This window comes from Pseudophryne corroboree, chromosome 11, assembly GCF_028390025.1.
Source record: "Pseudophryne corroboree isolate aPseCor3 chromosome 11, aPseCor3.hap2, whole genome shotgun sequence".
NCBI classification, from domain to species: Eukaryota; Metazoa; Chordata; class Amphibia; order Anura; family Myobatrachidae; genus Pseudophryne; species Pseudophryne corroboree.
Genome location: NC_086454.1, coordinates 217,224,257 through 217,246,073, shown reverse-complemented (window position 1 = coordinate 217,246,073; position 21,817 = coordinate 217,224,257). Strand labels below are relative to the sequence as shown.

The window sequence follows — 21,817 nt, the reverse complement described above, 5'->3', positions numbered from 1 at the left end:
GTGTGAACTGGTAGCAGAAGGGGAGAGGAAGGGGGAAAGCTGCAGAATTGATCAGGTCTCCATTACAAGTTTTCTGAGACCGTGTGACTACAGCTGTCACTGACACTTCTCAGCATTACATCACATCCTGACAAATTGTCTCGCACATTTCCCCCTGTACACACATTACCAATGATACCACAAATATTTGCAGAATTATTAGCTATACCGGCAATGTAAATTTCATTACAGTTTATAGCATACCTCCTAACATACATAGGTTTGAAGTAGGACCACTAAAAGTGGTGTGGTCTATTGAAATGGCGACGTAACTGCATGTGAATGCAGTGATCGCGAGCCACGCCTTTTCTTGTGTTTTAGATGAGCTTTCAAGGGTACCTGAGGGGAAGTGGTGTTAGCATCCAGGGAAACCAGGGAGCCGTGAACTCAGGATCTACCTGCAGAGGACAATAGTATGTCCTCCATATTTATGAAGTACAGTAGTCGAGTTTGAAAAACCAATCCTCTGCGTGAGGAAGGAACGAAGGACCTCCACAGGGCAGGTATGACTGAATGGGCAGCATTGCTGGGGTGACACATTTAAGACTTCTTATAACTGGTCACTGGCATTGAAGCATGAGCTAATAACCAGCTGGCCGGGTCAACGAGGGTTAGAGCATTCAATATTTCTCTTAACGGTCCTAGAGGATGCTGGGGTCCACATTAGTACCATGGGGTATAGACAGGTCCACTAAGAGCCATTGGCACTTTAAGAGTTTGAGAGTGTGGGCTGGCTCATCCCTCTATGCCCCTCCTACCTGACGGAGGAGCCGGTCACAGCTAGGGGAGCTCTACAGAGCTTTTCTAGGAAAGTTTATTTTTAGAGTTAATTATTTTACAGGGAGGCTACTGGCAACAGCCTCCCTGCAGCGAGGGACTAAGGGGGGGAGCAGTGTCCGCCCTACGGGGTCTGAGCCACTGTCTCCGCTGACTGGACATTGAGCTCCAGAGTGGTCGGATCGTTCCCCGCCACAGGGGACCGCTCGCCCCAGCAGCATGCTGCCAGCCCCTTACAGAGCTGAAGATGTCGTGAGTGAGAAACCGACCCCCCCTAGCAAGCTGGGGGCTGGTGTGAAAATGGCGCCAGGGGTGAGGGAGCGCAGTATTAAGTGCGCTCTTGTGAAGGCTCAGCGGCACATGTTGCGGCGCTGTGAGGGGCGCCCTGGGCCAGCGCTTACTCAGTACACTTGTCCAGAAGCCTGTCGGGGTCCGTGGATCTCAGCCAACATATTTTCCTCAGGCCAGTTTAATCTATGAAGATCGGGAAGACAACGCCATTAAGGGGGCGGAGCTTCTCCTCAGGTGATGGGGATGTGTTGAAGGTGATGGGGGATGTGTTGCGGGGGTCCACATCTCTTGCAAAGGGGGTGCAATTGTTGATAGAGGCTATCAGGGATGTGTTGAATGTGAATGATACCACTCCTGAGCAGGTTGAGGAAGCTTTTTTCACTGAAAATAAAAAAGCCTCGCTAATCTTCCCTGCGTCAAAGGAATTGAATGCTATATTTGAAAAAGCATGGGTAATTCCTGAGAAAAATTCCAGGTCCCTAAAAGGGTCCAAGTGGTGGTTCCTTTCCCTGAGGAGGATAGGAAAAAATGGGAAAACCCGCCGATTGTTGATGCATCTGTGTCCAGACTCTCAAATAAGGTGGTTTTGCCTGTTCCAGGATCTACCGCCTTAAAGGAGCCGGCTGATAGAAAAATTGATAACACGCTAAATTGATAACACGCTTAAATCAATGTACACTGCTTCAGGGGCCATATTACATCCCACTATTGCTGCCGCATGGATTGCAAAGGCAATAATAAAGTAGTCGGCTACCTTTCTTGTGGATTTGGATACCATGGATAGGGATGATGTTGCATTATATTTACGCACTATACATGAATCAGCAGGTTTTATGGTAGAATCCATGAAGGACCAGGGTTTCATGGCTGCGGGAATATCTTCTATGTCTGTTTGAGCTTGTCGGGGACTGTGGCTGCGCCAGTGGTCGGCTGACACGGAATCCAGGAAAAGTGTGGAGGCCCTACCTAATACAGGTCAGGCTCTCTTTGAAGAAGCTCTAGATGTGTGGATATCCACGGCTACAGTGGGTATGTCTCCGTTTCTTCCCTCAGCTGCACCTGTTCCGAAGTAATCCTTCTCTTCATCTGCAACGCAGTACTTTCGGCCTAACAGGCCTAGAAAGGCCAGAGCGTCCAATACCTTCTTTAGGGGAGGACGCGTTAAATCCAAGAAAGCTGCAGGTTCCCAGGAAAATAAGCCTGCTTCAGGTACGCCAAAATCCTCCGTATAACTGTTGACCGCGCGGCCTGGAGATTGGGCCAGTGGGAGCCAGACTCAGACATTTCAGTCACGTCTGGGTATCGTCTTGCCTGGATCCCTGGGTAATAGATATTGTATCCCTGGGATACAGGCTGGAGTTTCAAAGTCTCCCTCCTCATCATTTTTTCAAATCAGGCTTACCAGCTTGTACAGCGGACAGCACTGTACTACAGGACGCTGTCCAAAAACTGGTGGAGGCACAGGTCATTGTGCCAGTACCACCTCACATGCAGAACAAAGGTTACTATTCGATCCTTTTCGTGGTACCAAAACCGGATGTTTTGGTCAGGCCCATTCTGAACCTAAAATCATTGAACCCCTTTCTAAAGGAGTTCAAATTCAAGATGGAGTCTCTCAGGCCGGTGATATCAGGTTTTGAAGAGTGGGAATTCCTGGTATCCTTGGATATGAAGGATGCTTACCTCCACATTCTGATATGGCTGCCGCATCAAGCTTATCTCCGTTTCTGCTGATAAAAGCATCATCCAAGGAGAAGCTGCTGCAATCCATTGTTCTCACAACACACCTCCTCGGGTCATGGTTGTATTCTGAACCTTCCAAAGTCACATTTGGAACCAACCCGGAGGTTGTCCTTTTTGGTAATGATCCTGGATACGGAAGTGCCAAAGGGGTTTCTTCCGCAGGAAAAGGCGTTGGTGATATAAACTATGGTCCGGGATGTCCTGAAGCCAGCCCATGTGTCAGTTCATCAATGCATTTGCCTATTGGGGAAGATGGTGGCCTCTTACGAGGCTCTCCAGTACGGAAGGTTCCACGCTTGGATCTTTCAGCTGGATCCTCCTGGACAAGTGCTCGGGATCTCATCTCCACATGCACAAGAGAATTTGTCTGTCTCCAAAGGCCAGGGTCTCGCTCCTCTGGTGGCTCCAATTGCCTCACCTTCTGAAGGGCCGCAGGTTCGGGATTCAGGACTGGGTCCTTCTAACCATGGATGCGAGCCTTCGGGGCTGGGGAGCAGTCACTCAAGGAGTAACCTTCCAAGGAAGGTGGTCAAGCCTGGAAGCCGGCTTGCCCATCAGCATCCTGAAACGGAGTGCCGTCTACAACGGTCTTCTTCAGGCGGCCCCTCTTCTAAGAAATCGGGCCATTCAAGTGCAGTCGCACAATGTAACAACAGTGGCTTACATAAACCGACAAGGCGGAACGAAGAGCAGAGCGGCAATGTCAGAGGTCACAAGAATACTCCTTTGGACAGAAAAGCACGCGTTGGTGCTGTCAGCAATCTTCATTCCGGGAGTAAACCACTGGGAAGCAGACTTCCTCAGCAGACACTATCTCCATCCAGGGGAATGGGGTCTCCATCCGGAGGTGTTCATGGAAATAACAGACCTTTGGGATTACCCCAAATAGACACGATGGCCTCTTGTCTCAACACGAAGCTTCAGTGTTCTTGTTCCAGGTCGAGGGACCCACAGGCAGTGGCAGTGGACGCACTGGTGTCAGTGTACGTGTTTCCACCACTCCCACTCATCCCAAGAATCCTAAAGCTCATAAGGAGAAGAAGGGTTCAAACGATCCTCATTGCCCCAGACTGGCCAAGAAGGGCTTGGTACGCGGATCTTCTGAATCTACTGCAAGAAGAACCAAGGCCTCTTCCTCTTTGGGAGGACCTGCTGCAGCAGGGGCCGTTCGCTTATCAAGACTTACAGCGGCTATGTTTGACGGCTTAGAAGTTGAGCTCCTGATACTTGCTCGGAATGGCATTCCAAAGAAGGTCATTCCTGCCCTGATACAGGCTAGGAAAGGAGTAACGTCTAAACATTACTATCGTATTTGGAAGAAATATGTCTCTTGGTGTGAATCCAAGAAGTTTCCTACGGTGGAGTTTCAACTCTGATGTTTTTTTCCTCTTCCTGCAAGCAGGAGTGGATATGGGCCTGAGGTTAGGATCTGTGAAGGTCCAGATTTCAGCCCTATTTATTTTCTTTCAGAAACAGTTGGATTCCCTCCTTGAGGTTCAGACTTTTTTGAAGGGAGTTCCGCACATCCAACCTCCCTTTGTATCGCCTACTGCGCCCTGGGACCTTAACGTGGTGCTGCAGTTCCTCCAGTCGGATTGGTTGGAGCCTCTACAGGAGGTTGAGGTCAAGTTTCTTACATGGAAGGTGGTCACGTTGTTTGCCTTAGCTTCTGCTAGACCCGTGTCCGAATTGGGGGTTTATCCTGTAAAAGCCCTTACTTGATCTTCCACGAAGATAGAGCTGAGCTCAGGACACGACGGCATTTTCTTCCGAAGGTTGTGTCGGCATTTCATATCAACCGACCTATTGTGGTGCCAGTGGCTACTGACTCCTCAATTACCTCAAAGTCCTTGGATGTTGTAAGGGCTCTGAAGATATATGTGAAGAGAAATTCTCGTCACAGACAGTCGGACTCTCTGTTTGTCCTATATGATCCCCCAAAAATTGGGTGTCCTGCTTCTAAGCAGACTATTTCTCGCTGGATTCGGTTCACTATCCAGCACGCTTATTCTACGGCAGGACTGCCGTGTCCAAAATCTGTTAAGGCCCACTCTACTCGTAAGGTGGGGTCTTCCTGGACGGCTGCAACTTGGTCTGGTTCAAACACGTTTGTAAAGTTTTACAAGTTCGATACTTTGGCCTCTGATGATCTGAAGTTCTCCTCCGCGCTCTCCCTCCCGTTGTGGGAGCTTTGGTACTTCCCCATGGTATTAATGTGGACCCCAGCATCCTCTAGGACATAAGATAAAATAGGATTTTGGTTACGTACCGGTTAATCCTTTTCTCGTAGTCCGTAGGGGATGCTGGGCACCTGCCCAGCACTTCTTATTCCTGCAAATATTATTTGGTTCAGTACAACTTCGTTTAGTTGAGTACTGCATTGTTTCTTGGTAAGTAATGTTTCAGCAGTTGCTGAGTGTTCAAGCTTCGTTGGCTTGACGTGCCTTGTATGTGTGAGCTGGTACGAATCTCACCACTATCTGTGTATTTCCTTCTCTCGAAGATGTCCGTCTCCTCGGGCACAGTTTCTAGACTGAGTCTGGTAGGAGAGGCATAGAGGGAGGAGCAAGCCCACACACTCAAACTCTTAAAGTGCCAATAGCTCTGGTGGTCCCGTCTATACCCCATGGTACTAATGTGGACCCCAGCATCCTCTACAGTCCACGAGAAAAGGATTTACCGATAGGTGCCAAAATCCTATTTTCCTGAGGCTTTATAATGACCTCTTCCCAGAAGACAGTTAAGTGGAAACTTCCCCACTGTACGTGGAGCAAAGTATCCACGGCAGTAGAGCAATGCCAGCATTTATTAAAAAAAGTAGAAGTATACTTACTATGAAGGAGTGATAGATGTCTATACCAGAACATTAATACTTTATATTGTTTCTCTAACCTGTACAGTATGTAGCTTGTTTAATTAATTGCGAATGCGCCTCTGCCAATTCCAGTTCCAGATAAAGAGGACTTATGGGAAGTCTCAAGGATTTTAATCTGCTGTAACAGGATTGCTATTTGTGCCGCAGTTTGCTTTTTCATATAAGATCCAAGTTGGATAAGTTTATCTCCGAGAACACACTTGTCTGCTTCCCATAGGGAAATTTTAGAGCAGGGATGGGGAACCTTCGGCCCTTCAGCTGTTGTTGAACTACACATCCCAGCATGCCCTGCAACAGTTTTAGCATGGCCGAATAGCAAAACTGTAGCAAGGCATGCTGGGATGTGTAGTTCACCAACAGCTGGAGGACCAAAGGTTCCCCACCCCTGTTTTAGAGGTTCCAGGGGAATCGTTGGTAGTAATGTAACCGGCTAAATGTGAAACTAGCTTAGCCTTGCAATATGTGTCTTGCATCAGAGATCGTTGAGATGCCACGTCTATTGACCTTTGAAGGGGTGTTGAATGGATAGAGACATTGAGACGGGCATGTTCAGACCTGGTGATTGAGCCAATAGGCATAACAGTAAGAAGGGGGATATGTCTAGGACTCAAGAACAAGTAGTCCAGGGTCAAAGTAAATCTGGTGAGGATGGAAGTATTTATTATTATTATTATTATTATCCTTTATATGGCACCACAAGGGACCTGCAGTGCCTAATGACAGAGTACATATACAAATAATCTAAACAGGAAAATGATTACTTGCAGTTGAAGACAATATAGGACAAGTACAGGATGAATAAACATAACTACATCAGCAGCCAACACTGACATAAATATCATGTTTGCAGAAAACCATGGGATTTGAACCTTTTTTCTAGGACGTTAAGTCCTCAAGCATTAATCAAGGAAATATTGATCTTTCATGAGGCAATCATGATGATCAGGATGTGGAGTCTCCGGCAGTGGTAAATAAGAAACAAAAAGAACAACAAATTGTAACTGTGAAATACCTGCAACGGGGACACCGGAAAAGATAAAGTAAGCCAATGTCCCAGGAGATGTCAACATGGAAAGTGGGTAGGGGGCACAGGGAGTCATTGTCAAACTGCGCTCTAAATAGGAGCCTGTAGTATAAAATTTGGATGTGGAAATATACACACAAATTCAATAGGTAACAAACATGAATATACTCCTATCGTGGAGTCCGTGTGAGAAGTACGAGCAAAAGATGAGGTGAGCCTCATGAGACCAGAGAAAGCCAGTCCACCGGTGGAGACATCTGTACAGCAATCAAGAGTAGTAAGTAGAAATGACGTAAATGGCACAGTCATTTGTTTCGTACGTTAGAAAGATCTGGGGCGGTGAGTGGCCTTTTCTTTGAACTTTGCACCTGGTAGGGGGGATTGGTGATACACTGATGTAGTTCCAGTGAGGCTCTATAGTTGAGTGTGGCAGTGGACGAGCAGTTTTCAGCCAGTCATGTTGGAGAGGAATGCCAATACAAAATTGGACACTAGTTGGTGCTAATGTGCTTGTAAGATATTACTGGTCAACCATATAACAATAATAGCTATGCTAATAACAGCAGGCAGGGGCAAAGCTCAATGTGAGTGTGCCTGTCTGTTTTCATATACATGGGATAGTGCTGTCAGGGAGCTATCTCCTCTTTCAGTGGGTGGTCTGTGAATAGAGGATCCAGCTCCCACAGGGATGTAAGTTTATGTTCTTTGTATGAGGTGGCCGAGAACAGGGGGGAGGCTGCCACAGTTTGGACTCGCACAGGAAGAGTTGAGTCCAATTGCCATGAAGGGGGAACTCTTTGGAGATGTATATCAGGGTCAGGTCCACAGAGTACTTCCAGTGCCGTTTAAGGAGCTGCACATCATGAGTCCAGCAGGATTTCAGTGCCTTAAAGCAGCCACACGGGTAAGAAGCGGGACTGTAGGCCGGCATCACTGTATCTTCGTGGTATGGAGCGCTCTGGCCAGCTTCTGGTGAAACAGGTATTGGGCTCTTATCTCGCGGTACCCTTCTTTCCATGAATTGGTCCAGCCAGGACCAAACCACATGCTGCTGGTTGAGTTTAGCTTGCTCCAGTTGGTACCTGCGATCTGTTTCACATTCTGCAGCATCTTGGTTCCAACAGTAGCTGCCTTTCTGTCCGAAGCTGTGAACTGCATTGTTTCACATATTTAAGAGACATATGCAGGTTTAGGTCCAAGACAGAACTTACTGGAAGTAGTAGAGGGTACCTGATCCTCGACTGGTTGGCTCCATAACTTCCAGTGCCAGCTGCATCCCAAGCTTTGAATCCACTAGATGCCCTCCAGCTTTCAGATGCTGGTCTACTTCCACTAGGGCCTGAATCAGCTGCTCCTTGCTCTGAGCCACACTGACAAGGTTTTTCTCTGCACATCGGGCCACAAGGTCCTCCTTCCTCAGCCTCTTGTAGTCCACAGTCCTCTTTTAGGGAAAATACCCAGGTAAGAAAGAGAAAGATGAGAAGGGATAGTAGCAGAAATCTCTTAAACATCTTCAGCTTCCTCACAGCGGCCTCAGTCTTCGTCCTTTCGTCCACAGGGCAAGGCCAAAGGTCAGACCTTTCCTAGACTGTCTCACACATCAAAGCCTCAAAGATTAAAACCAAGCAGGCCTGGGCAGCTAGATGTCTGACTACCAAACCAGAGGATAAACCCTCAGCCTGATTGGGTGTGCCTCACCCTGGATAACTCAGGGGTGGGAGACTTCTTCAGTTCGCCAACACATGGTGTCAAATCACACAGAAGTAGTCTCTCACAGGTATTCTCTCCTTCCGGAAAGCTTTCCCTCAGACAATACTTTCCAACCACTCCACCGACAGACTCTGACAAAGCACGGGCGCTGAAGGAAGTAAATTCACTCATTACTACAGTCCCGTGTCATTATCTCTGTTCCTCTGTCTCAACAGGGGCAGGGGTTCTTTTCTACTCTTTTTCTGAAAATGAAGTGGCTGAACAAGTACCTAAGTTCCGTATGGAGGCTCTGTGCTCCATTGTCCTGGGTATGTGTCTTGGGGATATACTGGATATGTACTTACTTGTACCTATAGCACCATATCATCAACAATATCTCTTCTTTGCTGTCCTTTGTCAGTATTTCCATATCCAGGCACTACCCTTCGGATTGTCCACAGCTCCCAGGATATTTATCAAATTCATGGTAGTGATGGCGGCCCATCTCAGACGGCAGGGAATTTGAATGCTCCCTTCTTCTTGCACAGTCTCCAGAGATACTGTACCGTCACCTCCAGGTGACAATGTCATTTTTGCAGAGTCATGGTTGGCTGATCAACTTGGCCAAGTCTTCGCTCACTACTGGATGCCCAAGTACAACACACCTTCCTTCCTCAGGACAAGATTGCAGCATTACAATTGCACATATGCAGCTTTCTTCACAGTAAAAGGGTCTCCGTTCATTCGGCAGTGCAGACCTTGAGCTTCATGGTATCTACCTTTGAGCTTCTCACTAAGAAAGCCAGCCTCCCGGATTGGGGAGCTGTCGCCGGCGTTCACTCCTTTTCAGGCCACTGGTCCCTGACAGGGAACTTCTGAGTAACGTCCTGGAAAATCGGCAGGGAGGCACTCGAAGTGATGCAGTAAGTAACTCGGACTCTTGCCTGTGCAGAACTCTATCTTTTGGCCATCTTCCCAATATTCATTCCGGTAGTCCTCACCTGGGAAGCAGACTTCGTCAGTATACAGGATGTACACGTCGGAGAGTGGTCTGTATATACAATAGTCTTTTAGCTTCTGAAATGTATTTGTAGTTGAATATATGCTCATATTGCTTATTATACTAATGTATAACTTGTGACTGATTGCTAGTGTGGATACTGAATTTGACTATATAATACTATATTTCTCTTACGCCCTAGGAGATACTGGAAATCCATTTAGTACCATGGGTTATAGACTGGTTCACTGGGAACCATGGACACTATAGAAGGTTGATTACGTGTGCTGGCTCCTCCGTCTATGCCCCTCCTACCAGACACAGTTTAGAAAATGTGCCCGGAGGAGCTGGTCACATATCTGGAATCTCCTGAAGAGTTTTCTGCATTTATTTAAAAGTTTGTTATTTTCAAGCAGGACTGGATGGCACCAGCCTGCCTGCTTCGTGGGACTTAGGGTGGTGGTGGGGGGAACTACCCAACCCCAGTAAGGGTTAATGGACTCATTCCCCGCTGACAGGACGCTAGCTCCTGAGGGAACTATTCGCAGAGCCCCACCACGGTGGAGAGTACATCCCCGCAGCACGCCACCACCACTAACAGCCAGTGAGTACTAAGCCAGCACACGGTTAGCGGGTCGTCGGCCATTATGGCGGCATGAGGGTACGGTGACGCATGGCTTATATACAGGGCGTACTGAGTCTCCTGACTAACTACACTGTAGTGTACACAGTACCCAGTCTGGCACTACAGCCATAAAAGGGTAATGTCTCAATTTACTGCACACAGACACAAAAAGCCGGTATAAAGAAGAGCAGGAAGGCAACGCACCATTGAAGGGACGGGGCTTCACTATGAACACATCCAGCAGCTCACAAGCTCCATTTTCTCTTACATCCTAGAGGATGCTGGGGTTCCATTTAGTACCATTGGGTATAGACAGGTCCCTTGGGAGCCATGGGCACTTTAAGGGTTTGAGAGTGTGGGCTGGCTCCTCCCTTTATGCCCCTCCTACCAGACTCCGTTTAGAAAATGTTCCCGGAGGAGCCGGTCACAGCTAGGGGAGCTCTTTGGAGTTTTCTAGTTTTATTATTTTTCTGAGTTAGTTAGGTACCAGCTGGCTGCTGCCAACAGCCTCGCTGCTTCATGGGACTTAGTGGGGGAGTAGGAACCAGCTCTAGAAGTTAATGGGTCTCTATCTTCGCTGACAGGACACTGAGCTCCTGAGGGTGCTGATCGCAAGCCCACGAGGCGACCGCTCACTCCCGCTGCTGGCAACAGCTTCCCTGCTTCGTGGGACTTGGGGGGGGGAGTACTTCTGCTTTCGCTGACAGGACGCCATTAGCTCCTGAAGGGTACTGAACACAGCCCAAGCCTTGCCAGCATTCACTCCCACAGCACTGCCGCCACTCCCTACCAGAGCCAGAAGTCAGAAGGCTGGTGAGTATATTACCGGAGTCCTGCATATAGGGGATCCTCCGGTCATTGTTGGCGGCATACAGGTACATGCACACACTGTGCACCATGTCTCTCAGCACAAGGGTGCAGAGCGCGGGGGGAGGCACGCTCTGGGGGCTTGTTTTAAAACATTACTCTCACTGGCAAAAACAGTACATACATGTACAGCCGCTGATGTGCCATCCCCAGCCAGTATAAATATTACATTGCTGAGGCTGAAGAGCGGGGCTTCTCCTCAGACTTGTCAGAGCACTCACTGGGTGCCATTTTCTCCTGCAGAAACTCCAGTATGAAGCTCCTGAACGCTGTTTCTCCTCATGACAACGCTGATACAAGTACAGGGTGTTATAGAAGGGGCAGAGAGTGTTCATTATATATAGGTCTGTGGGCCTATTATTGGAATATGCGCTGTAAGTGGGTAATATTTCCGCAGTTCACAATAAAGCACAGTGTGTGGACTGGCAGATCCCTCTGTCTCTCTGACAGACTTTAGTGTGGGTCTGTACCCATTAGCTCCCCTGTGTAATAGGGGCGTGTGTGTGTACAAGTGTGTAACATGTCAGACATTGGGGAGGGTTCTTCCCAGGAAGAACCCATTTTAGATGCACAAGAGGGTAATGTGGTGGTTCTTCCGTCACAGAAGGAGCCGGATTGGGTGAGAATGTTGCAAAAGAATATGTCAGTGCCTGCAAAGAAATTCTGAGTCTGAGCAACAAACTAAATATTGGAGGCAGTCTGTGGAGGGTGCACTGTTTACTGACCCCGTCCATATCATCCACTCGAGTCCCATACAGTTCCCAGAAAATGTCTCTGGCCCAGATAATGCAAAGGAACACAGACGCAGATTCCGACTCTGACGTCGACACTGTGGATTTTGAGAGGTGTAGACCCCAAATTAGCCAAAAGCATACAGTGTATGATAGTTGCTATAAAGGAAGTATTGGAGTTTCCTGTAACAACACTGGTCCTAGAGGAAAAGTATTATTGTAATTTAAATAAAAAGCAGGTTGTGACTCTTCCTCCTTCAAAGGATTTGAATGCGTTCTTTGAAGAATCCTGGGCTAACCATGAGAAGAAATTTACCCTTTCCAGAGGGATACGTGTAGCGTACCCTTTCCCTGAGGAAGACGGGCACAAATGGGAGACACCCCCAATGATAGACACCTTAGTTTCTCGGCTGTCTAAGAAAATAGTTTTGCCTGCCCCTGGTTCAGCCTCTTTAAAAGATCCAGCTGACCGTAAATTAGAAACAACCCTTAAATCCATATATACGGCTAACGGAACGGTGCTCAGGCCCACCATTGCTTGTGCGTGGGTAGGTAACACTGTGGAAAAATGGTCTGACAACTTGCTTTTTAACATAGACACAGATGACACGGAAGAAATAGTCCTATCTCTCAGCCATATCAAAGATGCTGCAGGTTACTTAGTTGAAGCTATGAAGGATATTGGGTTGCTGAGTTCAAGATCCTCCGCTATGGCGATGTGGAATAAAAAAAGAATATTGAGGTGCTTCCTTACAATAGAGAAGCCCTCTTTGGAGACCAGCTGGATCCCATGATTTCAACAACTACATCAGTCAAGTCAGCATTTCTGCGTTCCGCAGCTGCTCCACGTAGGAAAGGATTTAATTCTCATACGATGCAATCCTTTCAGCCCAACAAGTCCAAAAAGGAAAAAAGGGTACCCCCTTCTTCGCAGGAAGAGGTCGAGGAAGAGGTAAAAAATCTACACGCCATCAGTCTCGCAGGAGCAGAAGTCAACAGCTACTTCTACTTAAACCTCAGCATGACGCTGGGCCTCCCCTGCGGGAGTACGATCGGGTGGGGGCACGTCTACTGTCTTTCATCCAGGTCTGGGTTCACTCAGATCTGGATCCTTGGGCATTGCAGATAGTTTCCCAAGGGTACAAATTGGAATTTTAGTACCTTCCCCCATGCCGATTTTTCAAATCAGCCTTACCAGCTTCTGTTCAGGACAGAGCAAAAGTGCTGAACGCAATACAGAAATTATGTCAAGACAACGCAATTTCCTTAGTTCCTGTGTCAGAATAGGAAGAAGGGTTTTATTCAAGCCTGTTTGTAGTGCCGAAACCGGATGGCTCGATCAGACCGATTTTAAACCTAAAGACTCTGAACCTTTTATTTGAAAAGGTTCAAATTCAAAATGGAATCCCTGAGAGCAGTGCGGTGCAGGACTACCACTACCAGTTCCAAACATTGCCTTTCGGGCTCTCCACTGCTCCGAGAATTTTCACCAAGGTGATGGCGTAGATGATGGTTCTTCTTCGCAAGAAAGGAGTCAGTCATCCCCTTACTTGGACGGTCTCCTCATAAAAGCCAGGGAGAAACTAATTGCAGAACATTGCACTGACGGTGCTTAAACAGCACGGTTGGATCATAAACCTTCCAAAATCACAATTAGAACTCACAATGAGGTTATCATTTCTGGGAATGATATTGGACATGGAAGCATAGAAAGTATTCCTACTGGTGGAAAAGGCTCTGGAGGTCCAGAGGATGGTCAAACAAGTTTTAAAACCAGCACACGTATCGATTCATCAGTGCATCCGCCTGCTGGGGAAGATGGTAGCGGCCTACGAGACTACAATTTGGCCGATTCCACGCCAGGGTGTTCCAATGGGACCTACTGGACCAGTGGTTCGGATCGCACCTACACATGTACCGGAGGATAATCCTGTCAACAAAAGCCAGTATTTTACTCTTGTGATGGCTTCAAAGTTCTCACCTCCTGGAGGGATGCAGGTTAGGGATTCTGACTTGGATCCTGGTGACCACAGATTCAAGCCTCCGAGGTTGGGGAGCAGTCATGCAAGGGGAAAGCTTCGAAGGATGATGATCAAGTCAAGAAGTACTCCTCCTTCACATAAACATTCTGTAATTGAGAGCTGTGTACAACAGCCTTCATCAAGCGGCACAGCTTCTTCAGGGTCGTTCCATACAGATCCAGTCAGACAATGTAACGGCAGTAGATTACATAAACCGCCTGGGCGGAACAAAAAGCAGAGCGGCAGTGGCAGAGGTGACAAAGATACTCCTCTGGGCAGAAAGACATGCAAAAGCTCTGTCGGCAATTTTCATTCCGGGAGTGGACAACTGGGAAGCAGACTTCCTCAGCAGACACGATCTCCATCCAGGAGAATGGGGCCTCCACCCAGAAGTCTTTGCAGAAGTAGCAGATTGTCTGGGCGTACCTCAAGTAGATATGATGGCATCACGTCTCAACAAGAAGCTTCAGAAATATTGTTCCAGGTCGAGAGACCCACAAGTAATAGCAATGTATGCACTGGTGAGCTAGTGGGTGTTTCAGTCGGTGTATCTGTTCCTTCCACTTCCACTAATACCAAAAGTTCACAAGATCATCTGAAGGTGTTTGAGCAGTTCTCATTGCTCCAGACTGGCCAAGGAGGGCTTGGAATCCAGATCTTCAGGAGTTATTACTGGAAGATCCTCAGCCTCTTCACGAGGACCTGCTTCAGCAGGGGCTGTTTATCAAGACTTACCGCAGCTGCGTTTGACGGCATGGCTGTTGAGCGCCAGATCCTAGCCCGTAAGGGTATTCCCAATGAAGTAATTCCCACATTATTCTGGCCAGGAATGGGGTAACGTCCAAACATTACCATCATATTTGGAGTAAATATGTATCTTGGTGTGACTCCATGTAGTCTCCTGCGGTGGAGTTTAAATTAGGATGTCTTCTATTTCTACAGGCGGGTGTGGATGCTGGATTGAGATTAGGGTTTATCAAGGTCCAAATTTTGGCCTTGTCCATTTTCTTTCAGAAACAGTAGGCTTCCCTTCCTGAGGTCCAGACGTTCGTGAAGGGGGTTCTGTGCATCCAACCTCCTTTTGTGCCTCCTGCGGCATCATGGGATCTTAATGTGGTGTTGCAGTTCTTTAAATCGGACTGGTTTGAGCCTCTTCAAGAGGTAGAGTTGAAGTTTGTCACTTGGAAAGTGGTCATGCTGTTGGCCTTGGCCTCAGGCAGACGAGTGTCTGAATTAGCGGCTCTGTCGAACGAGTCCTTATTTGATTTTTCAGGAAGATAGAGCTGAACTGCGGACGCGTCAGCATTTTCTTCCAAAGGTTGTGTCTTATTTCCATATCAACCAACCTGTGGTGGTGCCAGTGGCTTCTGACACCTCAGACTTTTCAGTCCTTAGATGTCGTCAGAGCGTTGAGGACTTATGTTGCAAGAACGGCTCGGATAAGGAAAACAGAATCTTTGTTTGTTCTCTATGACTCCAACAAGATTTGGGGTCCTGCTTGTAAGCAGACTATTGCGCACTGGATCGGAGGTACCATTCAGCACGCCTATTCCACGGCAGGATTCAGGAGCTACTACACAGTCAAAAAATATAAATTTATTCAGCAGTGCGAGTGATGAGATCTATGGTGTCAACATTGTGGAATATGCTCAATTCCTCTTGAGGCCCCTTTAACGTCTGATTCTTTCAAGATGGAATGGACTACATCACACAATAAAAACCCAGACAATGGTCCTTCGTCAGGAAATACAGAGGTCGTTAGACTGGTGGCTGCAGACATCCCATCTGGACAAAGAGTGACCCTTTTTGGATCTCAGTGGGAAATTCTGACATCGGACGCCAGTTTTCAGGGAAAGTTCCCAACGTGACCTTTGTGGATGCTCTGTCAGTGACATGTGACTTTCGTCTGGCCTATGTGTTTCCACCAATCGCCTTGTTGCCCAGGATGATTCGAAAAGTCAAACCGGGTAAGTGGGCCGTAACATTAATAGCTCCGGCATGGCCCAGAACACATCGTTACACAGATCTGCAGAGGCTGTAGGTGGATACGGCGTTTCTTCTCCCTCAATGTCCACAGATCTGCAGAGGCTGTAGGTGGATACGGCGTTTCTTCTCCCTCAATGTCCAGATCTGCGATCTCATGGTCCTTGTTATTACAGTAACCTGGATCGGCTGTCTTTGATGGCGTGGCTCTTGAGACTTCCATCCTGAAATCCAAAAGGATTTTCACAACAGGTAATTCAAACAATGCTTAGAGCAAGTAAATCATCTTCAGTTTGCATTTATACCGGATTCTGCATGCTTATGTTCAGTGGTGCAGTGCCTGGAAGCTTGACCCTAGGTCTTTAAGAGTTTCCAGAGTCCTAGCATTTTTTCAGGCAGGAATGGACAAAGGTCTACGGGTGGCTTCCTTAAGAGTTCAGGTGTCAGCAATGACTGTATGGTTTCAAAAGAAAATTGCTAACCTACAGGATGTAAACACTTTTTACCAAGGAATGCTACACATCCAACCTTCTTTTGTTCCCCCTACAGCTCCTTGTGATCTAAATTTAGTCCTAAGGTGCTTCAAGTTTCCACATTTGAACCACTGAATCAAGTGGATTTTAAATTGTTGACCGCTAAAGTTCTCTTTCTACTGGCTATTGCTTCTGCTAGAAGAGTCTCAGATTTAGGGGCATTACTATGTCACCCTCCTTTTCTGATTATTCATCCAGATAGCGCAGTTCTCTGAACCAAATCTGGATATCTTCCTAATGTGGTTTCTAACTGCCACCTTAACGAAGAAATTGTAGTTCTGGCTTTTCAAGGGCCTGATCTTTCTGCAGGAGATGTATCTTTAGACGAATAAATAGAAAAAGAACTAAAGCAGCGCTTGTATGTGTGTTTTATTATCTCAATGATCAATATAATATGCACTTTAAAATTTCATATAACAATAATACATAAAATCAACATTATTAATACATGATAAAATTCCCATTAGAGCAATTTCTCACCCAGTGAAACTGTTGATTAGCTGTATTAATCGTTATTTAATTGCCTGTTCCTTTGGTGCTCCAGATTCTAGGAAAGTGTTTTTCTTATTGTATTCCAACACAAAAAGACTCTCCTTTTGCGATAAATCCCTTTATAGTTACCGCCTGAGGAACGCTCTCCTGGGCCAAATACAGATATAGGATGGAGTCCTCGGGTTAGTCGCGGTTTGGGTTGTTATCACCGTTTGGTAAATAGTAGGTATGTTTCCGCTCAGTTGGAATGCACTCTCTTGGAGTCAAAGTGGAGCTTGGGGTGTGATAAGCTGTTACGCTTGTGGTTGAAGACCTTCCTCTGGGCAGCTGTAGCCTTTCTTGCTCAGCTCTTTGAGTCCCGTTGCTGTTCCCGGGCCTTTCTTCGTCGTATCTTTAGACGTAGTCCGGGCTTTAAGGATCTACGTTGATCATACCAGTGCCATCAGAAAGAGACATTCTCTTCATTCTCTATGGGTTCCACAAGTCAGGATGGCCTGCCGACAAGCAGACCCTGGCGATGTGGCTTCGGATGACTATATCGGATGTTTATTTTCAAGTTGATCTCCCTGTTTCGGCTAATGTCTCTCGTCATTCTAGTCACAAGTTAGGTCCTTCTTGGGCAGCCTGCCGTGGTGCCTCTGCGGAACAGATATGTAAGGCATCCACATGGTCTTCCATTAACACATTCATTAGACATGACCTTTGATACCTTTGCCTCTCAGGACACTGCATTAGTGAGATGGATTCTCCTATCCAATCAGGAGTGTCCCCTCCATTAAAATTGATTTGGGACATCCCAATGTATTTCCTGTTCATACTACTGTGGACCCTACAGGGGAAATATGTAGTTATGGTAGACTTACCGTGTAACTTTCTCCTAAGTCCACAGTATCCACAGGGATCCCACCCTGACACACTTGATTTAAGGATCCTTTCACTTACTAGCCTCTTCTTTTTGTATGAAAGTGTACGTTCTTCCCGCCTGATTTAGGCTCTCTATGATGCTGCTTTTTTGAGCTTTGGAAAATAACTGAATTGAATGAGCCAGGAGGTGGGGATAAAGGAGACTGGCCCGTTGCTGGTTGGGAAACCGAAAGCTTTGATTGTTGGTGCCATTCTGCTGACACTACCTCATATCCCAATGTATATCCTGTGGATACTATGGACTTAGGAGAAATAGAGATATCGATGGTTAGTCTACCATAACTACATATTTTGATTTTTCACAGGACCGGGCGGTCATTTGGACTAAACGTGGACACCTACGTAAGGTAGTATCTGAATTCCATTTTCTAGGAGTCAATGTGGTACCAGCCTCCCTAGTCTTTCACAAGAGGAAGCCTCATTTGATGTGATCCGTGCTCTTGGAATTTATTTGGACCGTACTAGTTCGATTCGGAATACACAAACTTTCTTCATTCTCTATAGATTTCTTAAGTGAGGCTGGCTAGCCAATGAGCAAACGTTGACTCGATTGCTGCACATGACCATCTCACAGGCTTACATGCAGGCTGATCTTCCTGTTCCAAGTACAGTCTATACTCACTCTGCTCGCTCTGTGGGTCTTTTGTGGGCCTTTTGTGGGCAGCCAGCCATGGCGTGTCTAAACAACTACTCAAGGCTGCTTCATTGTCTTCTACCCACACGTGTCTTAGGTTCTATGCCTTCGATACGTTTATCTCTCAGGATGATTCCTTTGGCTGCAATGAACTCCTTGAAGCTTAGGCGCGTACCCTGCCTATTACAACTGCTTTGGGACATCCGAAGGTTAACCCTGTGGAGACCATGGACCCTGAAGAAGAAAAGAAAGTTATGGTAAAACTTACGTTAACTTTTTTCTTCTAGGTCCATGGGATACAGAGGGCACGCACACTGATACACCACGCTATAGTGGGTTGCCTTCTCATCAGTTCTCTTCTCCTCTTTTGTGAGAGTGTGTTTAACTTGTTCACCATTCTATCTCATCTTTTCTCTCCAGCTCCTGCTTTGGGCTTGTTCACTAAACTGAAGTTCCTGAGCGTGGGGGTGGGGTATGAGGAGAGAGGAGTCCAGTGCATCCGGGGAGGCTCACCGAGCTTTATTGTTCAGTGCTCTTCCTGGTCTCCATTAGCCATTCCTAATATTAACCCTCTAAGATCCCATGGACCTCAAAGAAAATGAAGTTAAGTTTTACTATAACTTTCTTTCTCTGGCTGGGTCCACAGGATTATCCACAGGATAACATTGGGATATTGTCGAGCGACAGCGAAAATGGCACCAACATGGTCACAAGCTTTCTGGCCTCCCAGGATGCATTGGGGCCTCCACTATATAGTCACGCCCACTGACTCAGTCAGAACAGTTTTTTGCTTGGTGCGGCAGGAAGCCGAATGGTCACAGGGCTGCTGTGAGAGCAGCCTCAAGTTTTCATTACTTTATTTTTATAGACTTAGTATAATGTTTTTTAGAGCGACTTCTCTTAACAGCGTCTTAAACACATATTAGAAAGAGTCGCTCCAACAACTCCCCACCGGGTCGCAACAACGCTTACCTTTGGGTATCAGTGCTGTCTCGACGGGCGTCTGTGTCGGATGTTCTAGCAGGTTCAGCAGACGTAACCAGGCTGTGGCCGGAGCATGGGGAGACGGTGAGTCTATGGACTTCCTCTTACTAGAGGGGTCAGGACACAGCTACACTGATTTGGTGGAGACTACAAACATTGTGTTGATGCGCCAAACATCTCGAGTGTGACAGCGCTACGCTCTGGGGATCATAGGCGCCAGGACTAGGTAGAGGCCGCGATCCTGGGAGTTTAAGTCAACAGGGGGATTCAGACTCTCTCCTGGCCGTCCCTCCTCCGAGTTCATGGCCAGTTCCCGCGTGTCTCTCGTTTCATGAACTGAATGACCTCACTTCCGTCTCAGACGCTACCACGAGGGTACTCGGTCGCAGCTTAGACGCTGCGGTTGTGTACAATGGAGACAAAACCCGCCAGACCGATTCGCAGGCCTTAGCGTCTGCATACACGTGGAAGTCGCTCAGAGTCCGTGTCCGTTGGTGAGCGTCCGTGTCCGTTATCAGTTACCAAGAGCGGCAGTGTACACCAGTAGCGTCTGAATCCACTCAGTGTCTTATGAGCGTATTTGCTTGGATATGGAAGTGTGGTGAGTCTCCCTGTATCCCGCTCTACGGAGGCAGAGTATACAGTACTAAAAATTCTCTCTACTTCTTAGTATGCATTGTTAATTTTTAGTACCTATTGCACATGAGACCTGTATATTACTGTGTTTTTTGCATGCTATGTTGAAAAAAGAACCAGTTTAAAACAGAAGTACAATTTTCCTACTTATGTATAAGTTGTTATGGAGGTTGTATTCTCATATGACAATGTCTAATGCTTTAACATGTGACTGACTGCTAGTATGTGTGCTGACTTTTCTGTGTAATGTCAGTCCTGTTCTGACCCTCAAATCAGGTGCACTGTGGTCAGATTGATCTCACCTCTATATACTGACATATTGGGTGATTTTCAGTCACAAAATTGTGTAGTCAATAACAGATTACTATGTCTGTGAGCGGCAAAAGTGAAGAGAATTTATCAAGCACTCCTATAGCCCTAACATGCTTATCTTGTAAGTCAGGGGTAATTGATATGAATCAATTGGTCACTTATGAGGGTTTGTGTGCAAACTGTTTCGCTTTTCAGCGAAGTAAAAGACAGGAGTTGGTTCAACCACCAACAGAGCCACCATGGAATATGTTCGCAAAGACTCTATCTTCTATAGCGGACAAGTTAACTACAGTAGCACCACCTCAGGGGTTAGGTTACACTATGAACCCATACATGCAGCTCCCTTCCTATGGTTTGGTTCCAGTAGCCTCTACAAGCAACCAAGGGGCAGGTAAGACTAAGACAGATACGTCTGTGTGGCAGACTACACAAGATGATACATCGGATGATGATGATGAAACAATAGATTCAACTCCGTATGATGATCAGTTGCAGAGCTTTAGTTCAAAAGATGTAGCTGAACTTATTAATGCCGTGAAGGCTGTGCTTTCTTTGGATGAGCCGGCCAAGACAGCGTTAAAAGCAAAAGCACCTGTATTTAAACGAACAAAATCAGTGAAAGCTGAATTCCCAGCATCAGATGAGTTGACAGAAATGATGGATGAGTCTTGGGCAGCGCCCAGTAAAAAGTATAAGATTCCTAAGAGATAGGATTCTTATTATCCATTTCCTACTGTGGATTGTTCGAAGAGAGAAGTTCCTCCAAAAGTAGATGCACGTGTTCTGTGACTCGTGCATAAACCTGCTTTACCACTGTCATTTACCTCATTGAATGATGTCACAGACAGAAGGTTAGAGAGCCTATTGAAAAATATTTTTTCTCTTGTAGGAGCAGTGGTAAGACCTGCTATGGCTTCGGCCTGGGTAGCAAAGGCAATGGGCGAATGGATAGAGGAACTATAGAATGACATCCCCTCTCCTACTAGGGAGCAAGAGGATCGTTTTTGCCGTTTAAGACAATCTGCCCAGTATTTAGAAGAAGCAGCAATTGATGTAGGCACTGTTGCTTCTAAAGCTTCAGCCTTGACAGTAGTCGCTCGCAGAGCAGTTTTGCTACGGACCTGGAAGGCGGATGCAGAGTCTAAGAAAGAATTGGAAGCATTGCCTTTCGTGGGTAATATATTATTTGGAAAACCTTTATCGGATATCCTAGAATCAGAGGCTTAATCGAAAAAGGTCAGATTTCCGGCTGCTTATAACCCTAAATCCAAGGTTTTAAAAATGTCGCTCTTTTCGTTGGCAAAGCAAAGCGAAAGCTAAAGAGGAGCCTAAGCAACCCCAGTTTAAATCCAGGGGTAGGAAGCAGTGGGCTAGGAAGAAGCCAGCTTCCAAACCTGAACAGAAACCCTCAGCCTGAAGAGACGGGCCTCCGCCTGGATGATTCCAGGGTTGGGGGGCCGACTCCTTCAATTTGCACACATATGGCAACAGTCAACAACAGATGCCTGGGTGCAGAAGGTATTATCTCAGGGGTATGGGTTCTCATTCAGGAGGCATCCTCCTCAAAGATTTTTTTGCACCAGCCTGTCTCGTATAGAGTCGTAGGCCAATGCCCTGCAAGAAGCAGTCCAAAAATT

At 46.8% G+C, this 21,817-nt stretch overlaps 1 protein-coding gene across 2 annotated transcripts in view; it reads left to right on the top strand.

Moving 5' to 3' along the window:
- Positions 1-21,817, top strand: part of EDC4 (enhancer of mRNA decapping 4) — a 1,121,437-nt gene that overhangs the window by 321,808 nt on the left and 777,812 nt on the right. The window lies entirely within an intron of this gene.